This window comes from Rutilus rutilus (genome assembly GCF_951802725.1).
Source record: "Rutilus rutilus genome assembly, chromosome: 20".
Lineage (NCBI taxonomy): Eukaryota > Metazoa > Chordata > Actinopteri > Cypriniformes > Leuciscidae > Rutilus > Rutilus rutilus.
The window spans coordinates 7,204,180-7,222,553 of record NC_140225.1 but is presented as its reverse complement, the minus strand read 5'-3'; the positions used below and the strand labels follow the sequence as shown (position 1 = coordinate 7,222,553).

The window sequence follows — 18,374 nt, the reverse complement described above, 5'->3', positions numbered from 1 at the left end:
AAAAGTGCTGCCTACGAACATGTAAACAGTATACACATGATACTTTTGTGCCACATTTTTGTTTGTAACTTCGCAAAACATTAGTAAACCATAGTATAGGGCTGTAATCAACCAAAGAAAATCTTGGTCGACTAAAGTCCTGAAATTTTCGACTAAAAATCGACTAAAAATGACGTTAGGAAAAGACAAAACTTTAAATTAATTAGCTGTGCACTGTGCGCCTTGTTGTCCGCCTAAATGAATTATAAATAAACATAAAAAACTAGTAGGCTATTTGCAGAATTAAATCGCTTTTGACGTAATTATTTTGCACTGAAATGAGTCTGACACACGAGTCTGTCGGCTCTGACAGCGTTGCATCACGTGCACCTGCGCAATATCATAGCCTATGATTTCCGAAAATAGTACTATGTTGTCAACTAGTGATATCATGACAAGAACTTTTGAGGAATATGTAACATAATTTAGACAATTGTTTTTGTCATATGTATTATAATAACTGACATACACTATCATTTCAGCCGCTCTGTGCAGCCGCTCTGTGCAGCTCACGAACATAGGAGCTCAGCTTCGCGGCTGATACACGAATAGACTATTAACTTAAAGCTTTTACTCTTAAACACAAAAGGCACGTCCACTTTAATAAAAACATAATATTTATTAAACAAACCAGATCAAGTAATAATATTCAGCAAACCTTCTAGTAGCCTACTTTCTTCAATCTGTCTCTCTTCTCCAGTGGGTTGGGCTAATCCAAAAGAAGTGAAAACAAGGGGGATGGTTCTGAAGACAGACTGTTACCTGTGAAACAGCGGTGCTCTGAAAACACCCCCATTAGCAATTAGTGCTTTCCACCTGATGAAATGAACGCGGCAAAACTGATTAAATGAACGCGACAAAAAAAATCGACCAATCAGAATTTTGGTCGAGCCAGAACGTATCGACCAAATAATCGACTAATCGACTGGGAGATTACAGCCCTACCATAGTAGATCTTTATTTAGAGCAGGTGGTCTTGAACGAGCCCAAACACACAGAGTGAGCACACAGCTGAAATGTCGCTGGAGGAGTACATAGTTCTTATGTTTAGTAAAATCACTTGTTTGTAGGGTTTTTTGGAACCTTGGTTAATTATGTTTAAAAATAAACAGCTAACCTACCAAATCCTCAGCATGGCTTGAAGACACTAATACATTTACACAGCCCAGGCTCATTCGAAAAATTTACCTGTGGCAACATTTTTGCAAAACGCAAAATACGTTGCGTCGTGCACGTTTCACGATAGTTTCAAAGTGAAAAGTCAGTGAGTGGCGGTAAAAGCATGTTTAGTTTTTTTTCCGGAACAGATGAACGTGAATACGGCAAACGTTTTACTACGTCAGAGTTTGTACGCATCACTGCAGTTCTGAGTGGCGCTAAAAGATTAATGCCTCATCAAGTTTCAAAATAACGGACATCTACACTAAACCCTAAACCTAACCAGATAGTGTTAACAAAAGCAAATGCGACATAAAACCGTAATCGTAACCATGGCATTTTAGCTTGTTTTTGTACTTTGAGCTCTCATATATCGTGACTCGTCTTTCACGTCGATTAATCATTAGCATCCCTATATACTAACAAAGTATACTGACCCTATTTTTATGGACTTTTCTTCGAGTGTGGAGTTAGCAGACTACTTTAATTCAGGATGTCAGAAAGTGATTCATTTGTAAAGGGCTGTTTCGCTTCTCAGCGTCGAGCTCTGTACGTATTTGTGCGTTCATGTGTGTTGAAATCAGGGAGGAAACGTGTGACATTTCCCTGCTGAGATTTGCGAGCGGCAGTAGCCATGTTTCTCTGGCCTTCTGTCACCATGTCAGAGCTATTCCTGCCGCAGCCTAGGGTAAGATCCCATAAACACACACACACACACACACATTAATGGACACTCTGGCCTATGCAATGCTACAGAGAATATCATCACATTAACTGTCACTTCCTATCTAAAATGACCACCTCATGTGTGGAATTTCTCTCTATGACACTGATATGATAACAGGACATCCCAAATCTCAATCAGATTACACAGAAAATAGTGATTATACTACACTATATATATATACACTACACTACTTTTTTTTTTTTTTATTATTAAAACATTGTAGGTGTGTATCCAAGACAAATCATTTTTTTCTGGATATTGACATTATATTGACATATATATATATATATATGTCAATATAATGTCAATATCCAGAAAAAAATGATTTGTCTTGGATACACACCTACAATGTTTTAATAATAAAAAATAAAAAAGTCATAATCCTCAAAATTAATGTAAACACACTGATGCCTATGCAACAGCTGCAAATGTGAGCTATAAATAACCCAGAAGATGGCTCATTTAAAGGTAAATTGTGTATCCAACGCCAGAGAGAGTGTGTGAGTTTGTAAGATATGAGTGCTGTAGTGTATTCACTGCTGGGAGATTGAGTCACTGTGTCAACTGTCATTAGCGCTTACTGAATTCTGAATCATGCATAGCCTAGCGTGCTGATTCTACACTCAACATTCAGCATGAACATCCACACTCAGCATCCAGACCACTGCTCACTTACTCCACATCCAGAAGGAAGGGCAATAAAATGACTTCATGTTCCTTGTGTTCATTCTCCATGAAAGCTCTTTACTTAGTCTCAGAGCCAAACCCTTAGAGCTTGAGGTTCAACATGTCCCAAGATATCTTAAGTAGAGGACTACATGGAGGACCCAAGACCCGAGGACCTGTACAGGTTCAGGTCTATATTTTAAATGGCCAGCCGGGTCCAGGTCGGGTCCCAATTTATTACTTCGGGTCCCGGGTCTGTTTGACATTGTGTGTAATATCCGAGTCGATCGGAGAACACCCGGTCGTGACCAGAGTCAGTCAGCGCTGTGAGTGTGTTTTGTAACTTGCAACTTGTAAAATCAGGATTAGAAAAATGTGAGCTGGGAAATAAGGTAAAGAAGAAACACGACCAACCCCAGCCATCAGAAGCAGAGCAGGCGGAGATAATGCAAGCACACGGTGATCATGAGTTTTCCTGTTTCTACTGTGAGCAACAGTAAATGCAAACAAACTTTAACTCTCAAAAACTGCTTGCAGCCTTGCACACTCACATTTAAATAACATATTTCAAATTAGCAACAAAATCTCGCATCAATGTTTTTTTTATGACGCTCAAATTATTTTTACAGCAATATATTTATACATTTATATTACAGCAATAATTATTTTAGTTGAGGTCAAACAGTCAAAGTTTGAATTGACTCGAGATAAAAAAAATAAATAAAATAAAAATCACATTTGTCATCCGTCACCGTGACAACAAGTGGACTTTTGAAGTTGGAATAATGAGTGGATTAAGCATGCTCTTTCAATCGCCAAGAGAGGAATAACATGGATGGAGGATGGAATAACTCTTGGCAAGGAGGATGGTGTGCATTACAGTCAGGTACAATGGAGAAGGTTACTAACATTAGGTAAGACAAGAGGTTTTATTTTCACAACTTGTTTATTGACTTGTTAATAGCAATTTGCTGTGGAATATGTCCCGATCGGGTTCAGTCGGGTCTGTGTCTTCCCGGCTGGGTTCAGGTCCAGCTTTCAAATAATAGACGGGTCCGTGTCGGTTGCGGGTAGTATATTTATGTCATTTCTCGGTTCTGCACGGGTCCGGGTTTGTTCCATGTAGCACATTTACGGGTCTCTTCGGGTAAACCCTGACAGTAAACTGATGCTTCATTCTATTTATGACATACGTCAAGCACTCGTACTCGTACGTCTCATACGAAGGACAAATTAATTTGCATCGTTCAACGGTCACATCCGGTGTAGACAAGGTGTGCAAGAATAAAAGGGTTATTTTATGGCATCACTGTTCCTTTTGGAACCTTTATTTTTTAACAGTGTGTGACAAGAGTTTAGCCACATTTACTTTAAGTTTAGGAATTCAACAACAACAACAAAAAATTATCATTGTAATTATGAGGCATTATCATGAACTTCAACAGAGCCTTAATAATTACTGACAGCCAGTTTTTTTTTTTGCCTATTATAATGAGTGAGTGATGTACAGAAGGATCTTCTGTTGGCCACAGCTGTTAATACTGGGTGCCAGTCATGCTGTTGTCATGGGCATTATTAGAGGAAATCATTCTTATTATGCATGAATAATAATTACATAAATCAAACTGGTCATATTTTTCTATATTGCAGCAATAAATATGTGCCAATTAATGTGTCCATATCTTGTTTTGCAGGCTGACTCGCCTCATCTTCCATGCCAGCTCATTTTCCATGCTGGTTTTTAACTGTGGCATAATCGAAGTCAGATAAACCTGTCCTACACAACACACTGGGAAAAACTATTTCAATTTACTTAACTAAAATGAGCTAAAGCAACACTATTGTTGAACATTTTATCACAACTAAATTTTACTGTGTTCATTCCACTTGTTTAACTCCAATCCATTCACTTTTGTTGCATTAACTGAAACTAAATTAGTGTAACATTTTTAGTTCGCAGCATGTTTTGCATAGGAGTGAACTGGAAGAGTAAATGTAGAAATTTAGCCTGGGAAAACCCAGACAACTTCCGGCAAATTTAGATTTGCTCTGCAAGTAGTCTGGCAAAGAGCTCATTCAAGCCCGTTTCTAATCCGTCGAAATCGCGGCACCAATCAGAAACGTTGGGGCGGGCTTTACACGATGACGATCGCTCTGATTGGTTTTAGGTCTATCCAATTGCGCCCAGAGGCATTTAAGCGAAGTCCGTTGGTGAAGCGCACCAACTTTTAAATGCATAATTATATTCAAATTGCAAACACATGAGGACAGTCTCCATGAAAGACCCACTGGCAGATGAACGTGCTACTACATTTCTCTCCGAAACGGTAGGAAATTAAATTAGATTTAATAGAGGATTTTAACTGTGACAAGATGATTGACAGGGCAGTTTACGTGACAGGATGCACGCGACAGATCCGTCCGATAAAGATGACGAAGTAGTATGTCCCAAAGCTTGCCTACTTTTTTGCTACACATTCAAAAGTAAATACCTTTTCTTCACTAAAAGAGTACATACTTTTATGGCGTAGTGTAACTTAGGCGAATTGGGAGGCAGCATACGGCTTTACACGAAGACGATCGCTCTGATTGGTTTTAGGTCTATCCAATGCGGCATTTGAGTGACGTCCGTTGGTGACGCCCCTTTGGAAATGAGTTATTAATGAAGCTTTGCCAGACCATAACTCAGTTACTACTGAGAATGGTCTGGTTTTAACCAGGCTAGTAGAAATTAAGTGTTATTTTAAACATTTCTGAGCAGTTACACTGGAAAAAAAATCTGGCGTAGAAACAATTTTCACTTGCAGGTACATTTCATAAATAATTACAAAAAAAGGAAAGTAATGCATTGAATTAAACATGAAATTCTGAAGTGAAAAAAAATAAAATAATACTTTCTTGTAAAATGTACCTCAATAATCTGTTTTATTTACAAGTTTGAATTTTTTTTTTTTTTTTTTTACAGTGCATGTAATTAATATAGTGTATTTCTATTTATTGAACAAAGCTGTCATGGCAGTGCTATGAGAAGGTGACAAATCTCTACAATTTAAATTAATTAATTTAGAAAAATCATTACATGTCATTCAGACAGAGACCTTTATGAAGTCAAGTCTGGCTACAGTATGAATGACCCGGCCAAAGGTAACTGTGCTAAATGTGCAATTAAAACTAATTGCCTGTGACCTTTAACCATTTTAATGCTGTTTAGTAAAGCTCCTCAACCCCTGCAAAGCAGAAGGCGGTGTTTCTTGTCCCTCTTCATCTAGGAAATGAGAAATGATGTGTCTGGAGAGACAGAACAGTGACACCCTTCTTTACCTAATTCCAGGTTTCCTGTGTTCTCCTCCTGATTAATGACAGGTGTGCCGCACACATAAACCCCCCCTACAGCTGTGACTAAATATTATTTGCACACAGCACAGAGTATGGTGGATAAATACAGTTTACAGCCTGTGAATTGTGTGTGTCAGCAGTGTAGCTGAGAAAACGGGGCTAAATCATTACCACTGTTCCTTCCTCACAGCAGAAGAGTGGCAGGCAGACCAAAGCTTGCAGTTGAAATTTCATTATTAATAACCCACAGCTCGTACCACACTGCAGTTTTATTTAATTAAAGCTAACACATACCTTACACGTCATTTGAGATTTTCACACAAAAGTGTAATGATTTGTTTTCAGGGATTTAATGTTGAAGCAAACCAGCTGATTTGTTTGGAGAAATGGATGAGTCAGTTTCATTCTGATAATATTCTGCTCATTGAGTTAAATATTAAATAATGAAACCAAATAAAAAAAAAATAAAAAAAATGATTCAGACCGAGCACCGAGGTAAAACCCCAGGTGACGATGGGCTTTTACGATTCTAATATTACAGACAAGACTTTTACGGGGGGGAGCAAGAGGCACAAAAGTGTTACACACAATCATATCGCAGGGCCTTGCATCTACAGTTACTTCCTATGGGAAAACTAACCGAGATTGACAATTTAACGCAGGGAGCAGGGTGCTGTCTAAAGAATCAATCCAACAAAAGCCATCAGAGTGAGCAATCTCCACATCTGTCTCCAGCCTCTGTTTACTCTGAGATGCAACAGTAAAGTTATGACTGTAATCCTCCCCTAGTGCACATATCACTATATCTGAGAATACAATCTGCCATTGAGACAGACTTCAGCGGCTGACAATCAAAACACAGATCTACCAAGTGATGAAAGATGGACCACTCCTTCACATGCCAACGTCAAATGGAAATATACAAACAAAAATATACTGATATTTTAAGCAGGACTTTGGCATCCAAAAACAGATTAGTGATATAACTGATAGCACACGAAAAGAACAAAACAGCAAACATAGCCTTTTTGGCTTATTATTTCATTTTCATTATTTCAAAGAGGTAATAGGCCTACATAGTTCCACAAATTAAATAAATAAAAGTCCACCACAATGAGGTCATGTGACACCAAAATTTTACAATAATTTAAAACATTTATGGTTGAATATTGTGTTTTGTTTTACATCATATATTTTTTTAAAGTGTAAGGTATACAGTATAATTTAAAGGGCACCTATTATGCCCCTTTTTACAAAAAGTAATATTGGTCTTGGGTGTCCCCAGAATGTATTTGTTAAGTTTTAGCACAAAATACCTCACAGTTAATTTATTATAACCATTTGAAAATGTCATTTTTGGGGCCTGTTTTAAAAAGAGCTGTTTTGGTGTGTACCACCTTAAATGTAAATGAGCTGCATATCCCCGCCCTGCTGGAACCAGATGATGAAGAGACTCCGGCAGAAGAAACGCGAAATGAGAATGGACCAAGACGTCTCGGAATGGATATTTGATACATTTATGTACTTACAAAGTTTTAATCGCGTCCCCTTTGCAATTATGGATGTGCAACACACACACACACACACACACAAATTGTGATAACGTTCGCGCAATTTTTTGAAACTACATACACACAAATACTGTGATAACGTTTGCTAAGTACAAACACTTTTTTTTTTCAAGTACAAACGAAATTATATTTATGCGAGGGGTGCTGTTGCGTCATGTTGACATTACTTGTTGTACAGGTGCTTATGTGGCAAATGTGAGAAGATGGCTACAGAACCAGAAAACATATGCTGCAGGGAGATAGATGTTTATATACTGTCTATGGAGATAGAGCATGTATTCATTTATTTACATTTGTAATTGCTGCAAAAAATGATACGTGACAAAACTGTCTGACGTTGTTTGTTGAGACATCCAATGATGACGGCAATAAATAGCTTTAGACGCATTTGTTGTTGAACTGGCTGACATCGATTGAAATGACTATTTGCTCAAAAATCATAAAATACACTTACTTCTTCTGGAGGTGACGTTGGATCGCGAACAGTAGGCAACGATCCACACTTGAGGTTTAACTTTGACCCTCGTTCACTAAACAGTCAGTCAGAAAATGATTCTCACAAACATAAACGTATTTAGGAAGTTTAAGTGGTGCCTTTTCTTCATAAATAAAATCCATCCGCTGCGTTTTCAGTGGCTCTGAAGACTACTATATCCATTCTTACATCCCACAACAGAACACGTACATTTCATAGGAGACATTACCGGCTGTCGTTGAAACAATGGTGATGGTGTGCAGATCACCGAGGGTGGGGTTACCACAGTGTCAATCAAACCACGTCGGTGGGGCTTGCGCAATTCTACGTCACATTGCACCGAATCTTAGAACAGCTCATTGTGAGACAGTGCTTATGATTTATTGAGATTGTAAAAAAAACACTGGGTGGATTTTTATCATTCTAGGGTGGTTTTGCTCACACACTGCCAACACACATTTATGTTCAAACACCATGTAAAAGTGAATTTTGCATAATAGGTGCCCTTTAAAGCACATTGTTTAGTATGTAGTTAGCTAATATTTATTTCCATAGCCATTCGTACGTCATCCTAAAGGATGAGATCTTTAAACAAGACAGTTTGAAGAACTGTTTTAGCATGCAACTGACTCACTCTCAAGGCCAACCAAACTGTCAGTGTATAAAGTGAGGTAAACCGACCCTGACACTTGGTAAGCATTTGTCTACCTACGTCTTCCTTTTCAAAAACAAGCAGCCAAAGCCAGAAGAATGGATGCATCTCCAGCTCATCACTGAAAGTCTGATCACACACACACACACTCTCAATCATATCTGAACCATTCAATATAAACACAGTGTTATCTTCTTCCAATGCCACATGCTTTGTGTGCAATGTGATTCAGAATATTGTTTGAATCATCATGACAGCTTTTTCTTCTCAACTTTTTTTTTTTTTTTTAATGGCAGAGCTCTCACTTTAATATACTATGTATAATAAAGAAAAAAAGAAAGAGAAATATTAATTTTTCGCTCCAGGCACATATAGTACGCACTCTTCCTCACCCACTCCAGTAAAGCTGCCCACCTCAACTGCCAAAGGCAAAACACCGGTTTTCACTTTCCCAGCATCAGCTAGAAAGAGGCCACATAAGAGTTTTTACTTTTCCACAGCAGTGTTTGATCTGTAATTAATTGAGTTTTGAATGCATCCATGAATTTATGCCCCTTTTTATTTTGTAGTTGCATTAGTCAGCTACCTAGTTTCTTTCGAGCAGTTTTTACTTACAGTACACTAAATTGTAAAGATAGGCCTCAGGTTAAGTGCCTTGCTCAAGGGCTCAATGATAATTGTTCCCTTCGTGTAACTGAACTGGATGCTTTCTGGTTGGCAGCCCATATTCCTACCATGACGCTATCATTACCACAAATATATTGCATGGAAACATGTTTCTAAAATGCACTGCAAATAAGCTTGTAAGAATTGTTTATACTTCAAAAGATTTCACATCATCCAAACAGCTCTCTAGCTCTTGAATTGTCCATGTGCCGGTATAGAGACAGAGCGCATTTAGGCCATGCCCACCACGGGGGGGGGGAAACAATCCAACCGTCTACATTGACTTTCATTGCGAGAAGCTGTCTCCTTGTCATTTCTGACTTATAACTAAAAACAAAACCATGTCTAAAAGCTGCTATGTGACAAGGTGTACAGCAAACAAGCTAAAAAACCCAGAAATACGTTTTATAAGCTGTCGACTCCAAAAAACGAGGATTTAAGGAGACAAAAGTGGATTTTTCATGTCAGGGTTTACAGAGTTAAAAGTTCCACTGGCAGAATCAGTCTTTGCTATCTCAAACACGCAGATTTGCACATTTCTGTATTGTCTTGGTCCAAAAATACTGGTATTATTGGCATACTGAGTTCCCTACCCCAGGTTACTCAGTAAACTCAACAACCTCTTCATAAACATATTCCAGAGTCACTGGTCTGAAGCATAGATCTGCTCTAAATGATCTCAAACAGAAACTCTGGTAAAGCAATGAAAGACTTGAGTGATTTCCACTGAAACAAATCCTCTGTGGTGATCTGGTGGGGTTATAACCTGCTGAAGTGTGTTAACAGATTGAAATGCCAATCAGGCAGTGAATTAGATGCACTCCAGGGCGTTCTGGGAGGTGAACTGAGCAAGTATATATTTCAATGCTGTTTCATATTGAAGTCGATCATAATAATCCCATCTAGTGAACAATGAATCCTACTCCTCCTCCCCATCATATTTGTTTCATTTGAATGTAGATCTTTGCATTGCACTGACTGACTTATGACATCATGGAAAATTTGTGGTGGTGGAAGGTGACGAGCAGCCCTGTCCAATCTCTGCTAATCTAGAAACAGAATCTTATCATAAGTAAACGGATCTTAAGCAAAGCTAGCACGTTCCAAATGCTGCGGTCTATACTGATAAGCAATTAAGTGTGTAAATGTGACACTGATGACAACAGCATATTCTGAGCGAATCTTAGACTACAGGGTAAGAAGATCAAAGTGTGACGTCCACCTGGAATGTGGTTTCAGACACACAATCCAGAACCTTGTATCCAGACACACACATGCAGAATTCCACAAAAAGCTTGGCAGAATTTTTTACTAAATCTTTTGGCTTTTTCAATATTGCTTTCAGCAACCAAAGAGTGCTGTATTCTCAAACCTATTTAAAATATCATATTGAACATACAGTACAAAAAATATTTTTAAATAAAAAGTGGTAAATAAAACAAAAATGTTGTACAAAAGAAAGACTTTTCAATTTAAATGTGTTTGTAATTATTTGTGAAATTTACTAGCAATTATTTAAGTGTATGCAGAATTCTGCAGATTTTCCCTCTAATTCGGAGCAAAAAAAATGTGTAGATCTTGGTCCTTTTTTTCTTTTGGTACGCAAACAAAACTTAACGCAAACGTTCGGTCTCAGTGTAAAGGGGTTTACACTGGGATTTTAAAATCATGAATATTTAGCTGAAAATTGGTATTGGACCTGGTATGAATATAAACTTTAGGGGTACCACACAAAAAAAATAGAAGTATAACATAAAAGCAGCAAATATTACAAAAAAAGGTCTGACTAAGAAATGTAGTCACAAACTATATATCTTTATGCATTCAGTGCAGGAACTTGAGCCTGAAATCTTACTTCTATAAGTCTGAAAAGAACTGAAATCTTCCACCCACTGCCTCTGACTCAACCTGCCTTAATCTAGCAAAGTCTGCCGGTGAAGAGGCACCTATGTGTGTGTGAGAGTGTGTTTGGTACATTCACACTGACAGCTGATATATAATCCCTTCATAGAATTTAAATGAATTAGTTTTTGCTGGTCCACTTTCTTAAAGAGAGCAGGAAGCATAAACTATGAGCAGCCCAGACAGAATCTGGGGACTTTTTCAGCACTTTCTATGCATAGAATCGATTTAAAGATTGTATAAGTGATTTCAGGCCCCAATTTTTTTTTATCACATTCATCTAATCTTTCCTAACGATCCGCTAGCTGCCCGCCCCATAAGCATGGGGCATCCCCCTGTCGGTGATTGGCTGGAACACTATTTGTTTTGGTTTTGAGTGGTTGGTGAAACCAATTGTTTTTGTGTGCAGATCTCAGAGCCTAGGCTGCCTACAGAGACGCGTTTTTTTGACGGCATGCTTATGGGGCGGGCAGCTAGCGGATCGTTAGGAAAGATTAGATGAATGTGATAAAAAAAAATTGGGGCCTGAAATCACTGATACAACCTTTAAACATGGTAAAATTTGTGAAATAGACCTGAGCATAGCTTAAATCAGTCCGTAACTAGCTAGAGCATTTAATAAATAGAGGTAAGAGAGATGTGTAGAACTTTGTGAATGACCAGCATTCCAGATTCTACAGAAATCTACAGAGCCTTCAGGGGAATTCTGCAGGCCTAGATTCTGTATGGCATTCTGACAGCCTGAAAAAAGCAGCAGACATTACAACACCAGACAATATGTATCAGAGAATATAACACAAAAAAGCACTATGAAAATGCTTGCAAGCAGGCTGAAATTTAAGGTTAACTCACTACAAATAGTAACTTGAAAAAAGAGAGAGCATGGCCCGAGTCGTCACCTGAGACAAAATAAATATGAAAGGCTGACATCTAAATCGAATTTATTAAGGATAAAACAAAACAGAATGCTAGAGGACTGATGGTAATTTTCCAGTTCTAGATGCCTGTCTATGAGCTTCCTGGCATCTTTCTGTCTCTATGGATTGATGAGTTCATGTTGAGCTCAGACCCTTCTGCGTCAGTAAGCAGTCTGTGAGTCAGCCTCATCCATTTATCATCTCATGCACTCACACTCACACAATAGTAAAGGCACTCACTCAACACTGCACTTCTTTCCACATCACCTGTTAATCAGAGGATAAATTACATCATTGTGACATATCACAGATATTCTGGCTGAACACATGGACCAGTAACAGTTAAGACATTTAAGTTTCTTCTTGTTTTGGATCCTGTTCGTGATGCCAGGAATGTTGGACCAGTTCAAAGGAAGAGACTAAAGACTGAGGTGGAGACTCTCAATGGTCTTTATTGTCGATCCGTAGAGAGAACAGAGTGGAAGAAGAAAAGAAGAAGCCAAGATAGTCTCTCGATCTTTATATAGTATGTGGGTGTTAGGCAAGTAGACCGTTGTTTCCAGTTCTTCGCCTCTGACAGCAAAACAGAAAACAGGTCTTGCAAATTGCATTGTCTGAAAAGGGACCCTAGCCCTTTAGTAAGAAACAGAAAAATAAAATAGAGATACATCTCTCTGTCTCTATACAAAATATTACATTCCCACATGTGTAAACATGAGCTTAAAGGGATAGCTCACTCAAAATTTAATCTTGTCATCATTTACTTGACTTCAAAGTTTTTCGGCCTCTCTTTCTTTCTTTTAAATGAATTTTGCTTAAAGTCAGCATGAAATTAAAATTCTCCCTATTTTCTAGCTGCAAATGCTCTGCCCCTGCATGCTCACGCTTATCTGCCTCCACTTTTGAGCGCAACACCCACATCTCAAAATCCAATCAACAAACGATGGATGGAAACTTCAGAAGTTATTAGAATTTGAATATAGTACTTTCATGGTGCTTTTTGGAGCATAACAGTATAAACTAGTTGTTTGGAAAAAAGTAGAATCAACATTCTTTTCATTCATCAACATTCTTTTCGTTTTGAATTAGATCATTTAAAAGTAGACACTTAAATGTTTCTATAAATATATTGCTTGTGTCAGTGTGACAAGTATTCGCTGAGTTTTGTTTCATTTTAGTGACGCGCTCCAGAAAAAAGTTCAGAGAAGAAAGGCAGAAAGCACATCCTGTTTGTTTTCTATATTTTACAAAAGCACAATGTTTTGTTTTGATCGTAAGTGGACACAACTAAAAGTAGACCCACAGTTTCGAATGATGTATTTCTTTTATCTGTATGACCATAATGATGGAGTATTTTAAAGGGGTCATATAATAGTACATGCACTTTTACAAGTTGATTGTCCTGAAATGTGTGTTGGCGAGCGAGCTGTCAATCATAGTCATTGTTGATACGCTGGAGCACTGTCTATGAGCAGAATGGCGTCTAAGCGATTGTGGTGTTCTGTTCTTGGGTGTAATAAGGAACACAGCAGTCATTTTGATGTTCCTAAATCCGAACCACTGAAGACGCAGTGGCTGAGTTTGTTTTTGAAGGGAATATTCCCCACGATCAACGTCAATGCTTTCATGTTTGCGCGAATCATTTCACACACCAGACTGCTTTGCAAACGAGGTCAATATAAAGCTGGTTTTGCTAAGAAGCTGCTCCTGAAAAAAGGATCGGTACCATCTATTCGTGTTCCTGCTGCACCTCCAGAAGAAGAAGTGAGTGTAACGTTTTATTAACCTTTATATTAATATTTATATCAATCTTTGCAAATCACTTGCTGCACGCTTCACGATGAATGCGGCTGTTTACACTCAGGGTACATTACGGCATGTTTTCTATATACGACGTTCTCAATATAATTCATAATCCCACGTTTATAATGAACAACGCGTTATGGTTATTGTGTTATTGTGTTACGGTGTACACACAGAACAGAGGGGCGGGGTGAGCAAAGCTCATTATCATTTAAAGACACATGCACTTAAACGGCGTGCTGAAAACAGAGCTGTTTTTGACCAGGTAAAATTTGTGTTTTCTTACAATACTAATGAGAATTTTTAATTAAAGTATATTACAAACTTTTAATTTAGACCCTAAAGAATCATATTAGCTTGTACAAAAATGGCATTATATGACCCCTTTAAGTCGATTTTGCTGCTATGTGAAATAAAATCCACCAAAACGTTTGTCGACCCCAGAGGGTTAAAACATATTCAGCATTCTACAAAAAAAGAAATAAAAAAAGAAGGTTGGTTTGGAACAACATGAGCTTGATTAATTCATGAAAGAATCTTCATTTTTAAGTCAACTTTAAATATAGAACAGAAATACTACCATGCTATGATTATCACAGCGCTAACGTCAAATTTGAGCTTGATGCCTAGAGAAATACCATCCAAAATAGCCATTACTTGAGGGTTACTTGACTTATTGAATTAATAATAATTAAAATGGCCTTTTAACCATCAAATCATGTCCGCTTCAATACAACGCCTACAGGATACTTGCACAGTAACCATATTCATGGGTCAATTGCACTGAATCCATAGAATCTAGGGATACATTTAATAGACAATACCAACCGGCATTACAATTCATGGCCCTGGATATCCTGGCCAAGCATAAATAGCATTTTGAATATGAAAAATCATTATTTTTCTTTAACCGAGAGTCTGAGAGGCTTGTTTTAATTATCTAATAGCCATGGTTTCTTTGCACATGGAAAACCTAAAACATTGCAATTAGCTAAGTGGTCTTGAATAACCACAGAATAAACAATAAAGGGCACGCTGTCGGATTTACTTAACAGTCTCTTGAAACATAGGGGTTATAAAAGTCAAATTAAAGCTCAGCCTTGTGTCCACCTACTCTAAGATAACAGACATTTTAACAGGAGGATGAACTTTTGCACAAATAGACATCTGAAAGATGGATAGTTTATGAGAGTTACCGTCTCCATATGAGAAATTAAGCAGGACTAAACACCAAAGCCCCCCATTTTGTGAGTAAACACTAATGATTGATTCCCAAAACATTAAGATAAAAAGAAGGGGTTAAATGTCAGATAATCCAGTCTGTTGTCTCCTATTTGACATTAGCATGAGAGAGAGAGAGAGTGTGTGTGTGTGTGTGTGTGTGTGTGTGTGTGTGTGTGTGTGTGTGTGTGTGTGTGTGTGTGTGTGTGTGTGTGTGTGTGTGTGTGTGTGTGTGTGTGTGTGTGTGTGTGTGATGGGGCTGCAGCTGGGTGGCCCTGAGATGCGTCTTATCTTCTGACCTTTTAAAGGATCAAATGGAAAAGTGGCTAATCTATCCCAGTATGGCTGCCACAGGCTTCAGCTCTGTTCAGAAGAGATTGGAGAGATAGTTGTCTAATGAATCAAGGGATAAATGCTGGAGCATGAGTCACCGCTTCTTAATTACGACAGCTCATAATGAGAGTGGCATGGAAATCATTAATTTGTACAAATTGAGACAAAAAAGCAATGCTAAATTTAGCCAACTGAAACTAATGAAGACAACCAACAAAAGTAAGCAACACAGTAGACATCTCTTCCTATCTCTCTGCATATATATTACAAAGATATGTAGATATATGATTATCTTTATTGTCCGATTAAATAATAAAATGGATGGATGGATCGCTAGATAGAAGGATGAAATTCAGGGTTATACACTATAGCCTATGAGGCAGTCACATGAAGCTGCTTGTGAGCCTGTATTCCTTCCTCTCACATGAACTGCTTTGAACTGACACTGCACTCCAGAGTCTCAAACCATTCCAAATCCCATCCAGCCTGCTTTCATCCTGCAGTAATCCACAGCGGACATGCACTCTATACATACTCTACTGTCCACAGATACATTACATTATGCTTTCATGGCCAAAAAGTAGTTAGCACTTCATTTGATGAAAATGAGGCTTGTGTGTTATTATAGTTTATACAACAGTTCTTTCAGGTTCTCAAATCTGACTGGCTGAGAACCTTTTCCAGCCGTGCGATATTTACCCAGTAACAGCACTCGAACCATCTCACCGTTTGTATCACTCCGCTTGCGGCGACTGTCATGGCGGTCAAGCAAATCCACAATTTTTAACAAAACAAGCTTCATTGACTTCCATAATATGGAGAAGAAGAAAAAAATACCATGGAAGTCAATGGGGCCCATCAACTGTTTGGTTACTGACATTCTTCAAAATAGCTTCCTTTGTGTTCAGCAGAAGAAAGAAAATCATACAGGTTTGGAACAACTTGAGGGTGAGTTAATTATGTCAGAATGTTCATTTTTGGGTGAACTATCCCTTCAAGTCTTAATTCAGTTCTCTCTAAAACTTGCTGCGGTTTAACCAAATTTCACTTCTATGTACATGAAAATTAAATTCCTGATTTGATGCTGACTTTATAGGCTGACTTGTTTTGTCAAAAAAATAAATATATTATTTGTACTCCACTCATCTCTCATACCTGACTCCAACTGGAGGTTATTGAGGTGCAGTGCGGTGTTTTCACACTAGTCCTTTTCTGGGTTTTGTTTATCGTTACCTTTTCTCTTTTTTTCTCCTTTTCTATCTTTTCTCTTTTTTCCCCCTTTTTTATAATAATAATAATAATAATAATAATAACAACAAGTAGTAGTATGCTGCTGATGCTTATTATTATTATAATTGAATGTTAGAATTTTACTATTAATCCAAAACAAGATAAGTGGTATTGTGGAATGAAAACAAAAATATAATAATAACATAATAAATTGAAGACCGAGCATGACCATTCTGGACCGTGTGAGAGGCTCTAACCCCAGAGCGACTGCAGCACAGGGCTGGAACTGACCACACCCCATCTCTTCTGTTTTCATACACAAACAGCAATTCATCACGGAGGACAGGTCTGAGATCAATGCAGGATTGAATTGCCATCGATTGTTTTGACGAATGATGGCGATACAAATTAATTCTGAGTTTCTCGCGTCACGGTGGGAACAGAAGACTTTGAAATGTCACCGTGTAAGGTTAGCAGTAGCAGCACAGCCTGAAGAGGTTATTTCATCCCATGTCATTCTAAACACATTTATCGAACCAGTGAATTGTAGCAAACATTGGAAACAGAGGATGGGTTTTATTTGTCAAGTACTGAATCTCTTCACTGGGGAAAGCGGAATGCTTTGTGTTTGCTTGCTGTGAGTGGTGTTATGCACAAGGCGTGACTGTGCTCTCTGGAGGGGTGTTATTTCTGCGGTGGGTGTTAGGAGCTCCATTCCTCTCATCCCTCCATCTCAAATGAGATTTTTCATCCAGCCTATAAATTAGTTCTGCAGGAGAAACAAGCGAGTATTGAATTATGCTAACCTGATCCCGTCTGAGTGCTGTCTTTGAAAACCAAGATAAATGTTTTTTTCCCATCTTGGCCCTGGATAACTGCTCTCTATTTTATAAACAATTAAAAAAAAAAAACTTAATTAGCATTCATTCTCATCCTGTTTAAATTGCTGCAAGGCAGCAAGAGAATAAGATAAACTTTTATTTTAAGTAAATGAAATGCTGGGACAGACCTGCCAGTGGCAACGCAGTGGTTCTGACAGCTTTGTATGATGATTAACACAAAATACAACATCTTTCCGGATATGTAAGAGAGGAAGACCAATCAATTCAGCAAAACAAAAACAATATCCAAACAAAACAAATAACCACTAATATTTCGGTCAGAAAAGCATAGTTTTTATAGGGCTAATCAACGTAAAAAATTATAACAATTATTGCAGAGGCATTATTTCTGTAAATTGGGCGGTTTAAATTGTATTTAAAGAATAAGGTTGCAGTGGAAGAACATTGGTAATTCTCCCTTTGACCTTTATGTAATTTGATATGAATACACAAACCATCTGTATGGGCAGTCGAATACGGTCTAGCTCAAATAGTTTAACGCATCCAAAACTCACATCGGATCCCAAAAATTCTACATACACATGATCGAAACTGAATGCATCTCCCGAAGTTCCAGTCTGTTGTTCTGACTTTTAACCTTCATAATTTCAATTTCAAACTTTAATCTGTGTACTAGTGTAACTTTGTTCATTTTCAACCCACTTTGTATTGTTAAAATGTTGGTAGTATATGTAAATAAACAATAGTTACCCGAGAAATTCACGTTTATTTATCAGCAAAAGTCATCCGGTGGATTTTTGACAGCTCCAGGGCTTTTGTGAAAACTACAGATTATA

General features: G+C 37.9%; 1 protein-coding gene across 16 annotated transcripts in view; it reads right to left on the bottom strand.

Moving 5' to 3' along the window:
* kcnma1a (potassium large conductance calcium-activated channel, subfamily M, alpha member 1a) overlaps positions 1–18,374 on the bottom strand; it is a gene marked incomplete at its 3' end in the record, with an annotated part of 181,367 nt that overhangs the window by 102,031 nt on the left and 60,962 nt on the right. The gene's annotated exons all lie outside the window — the stretch shown is intronic.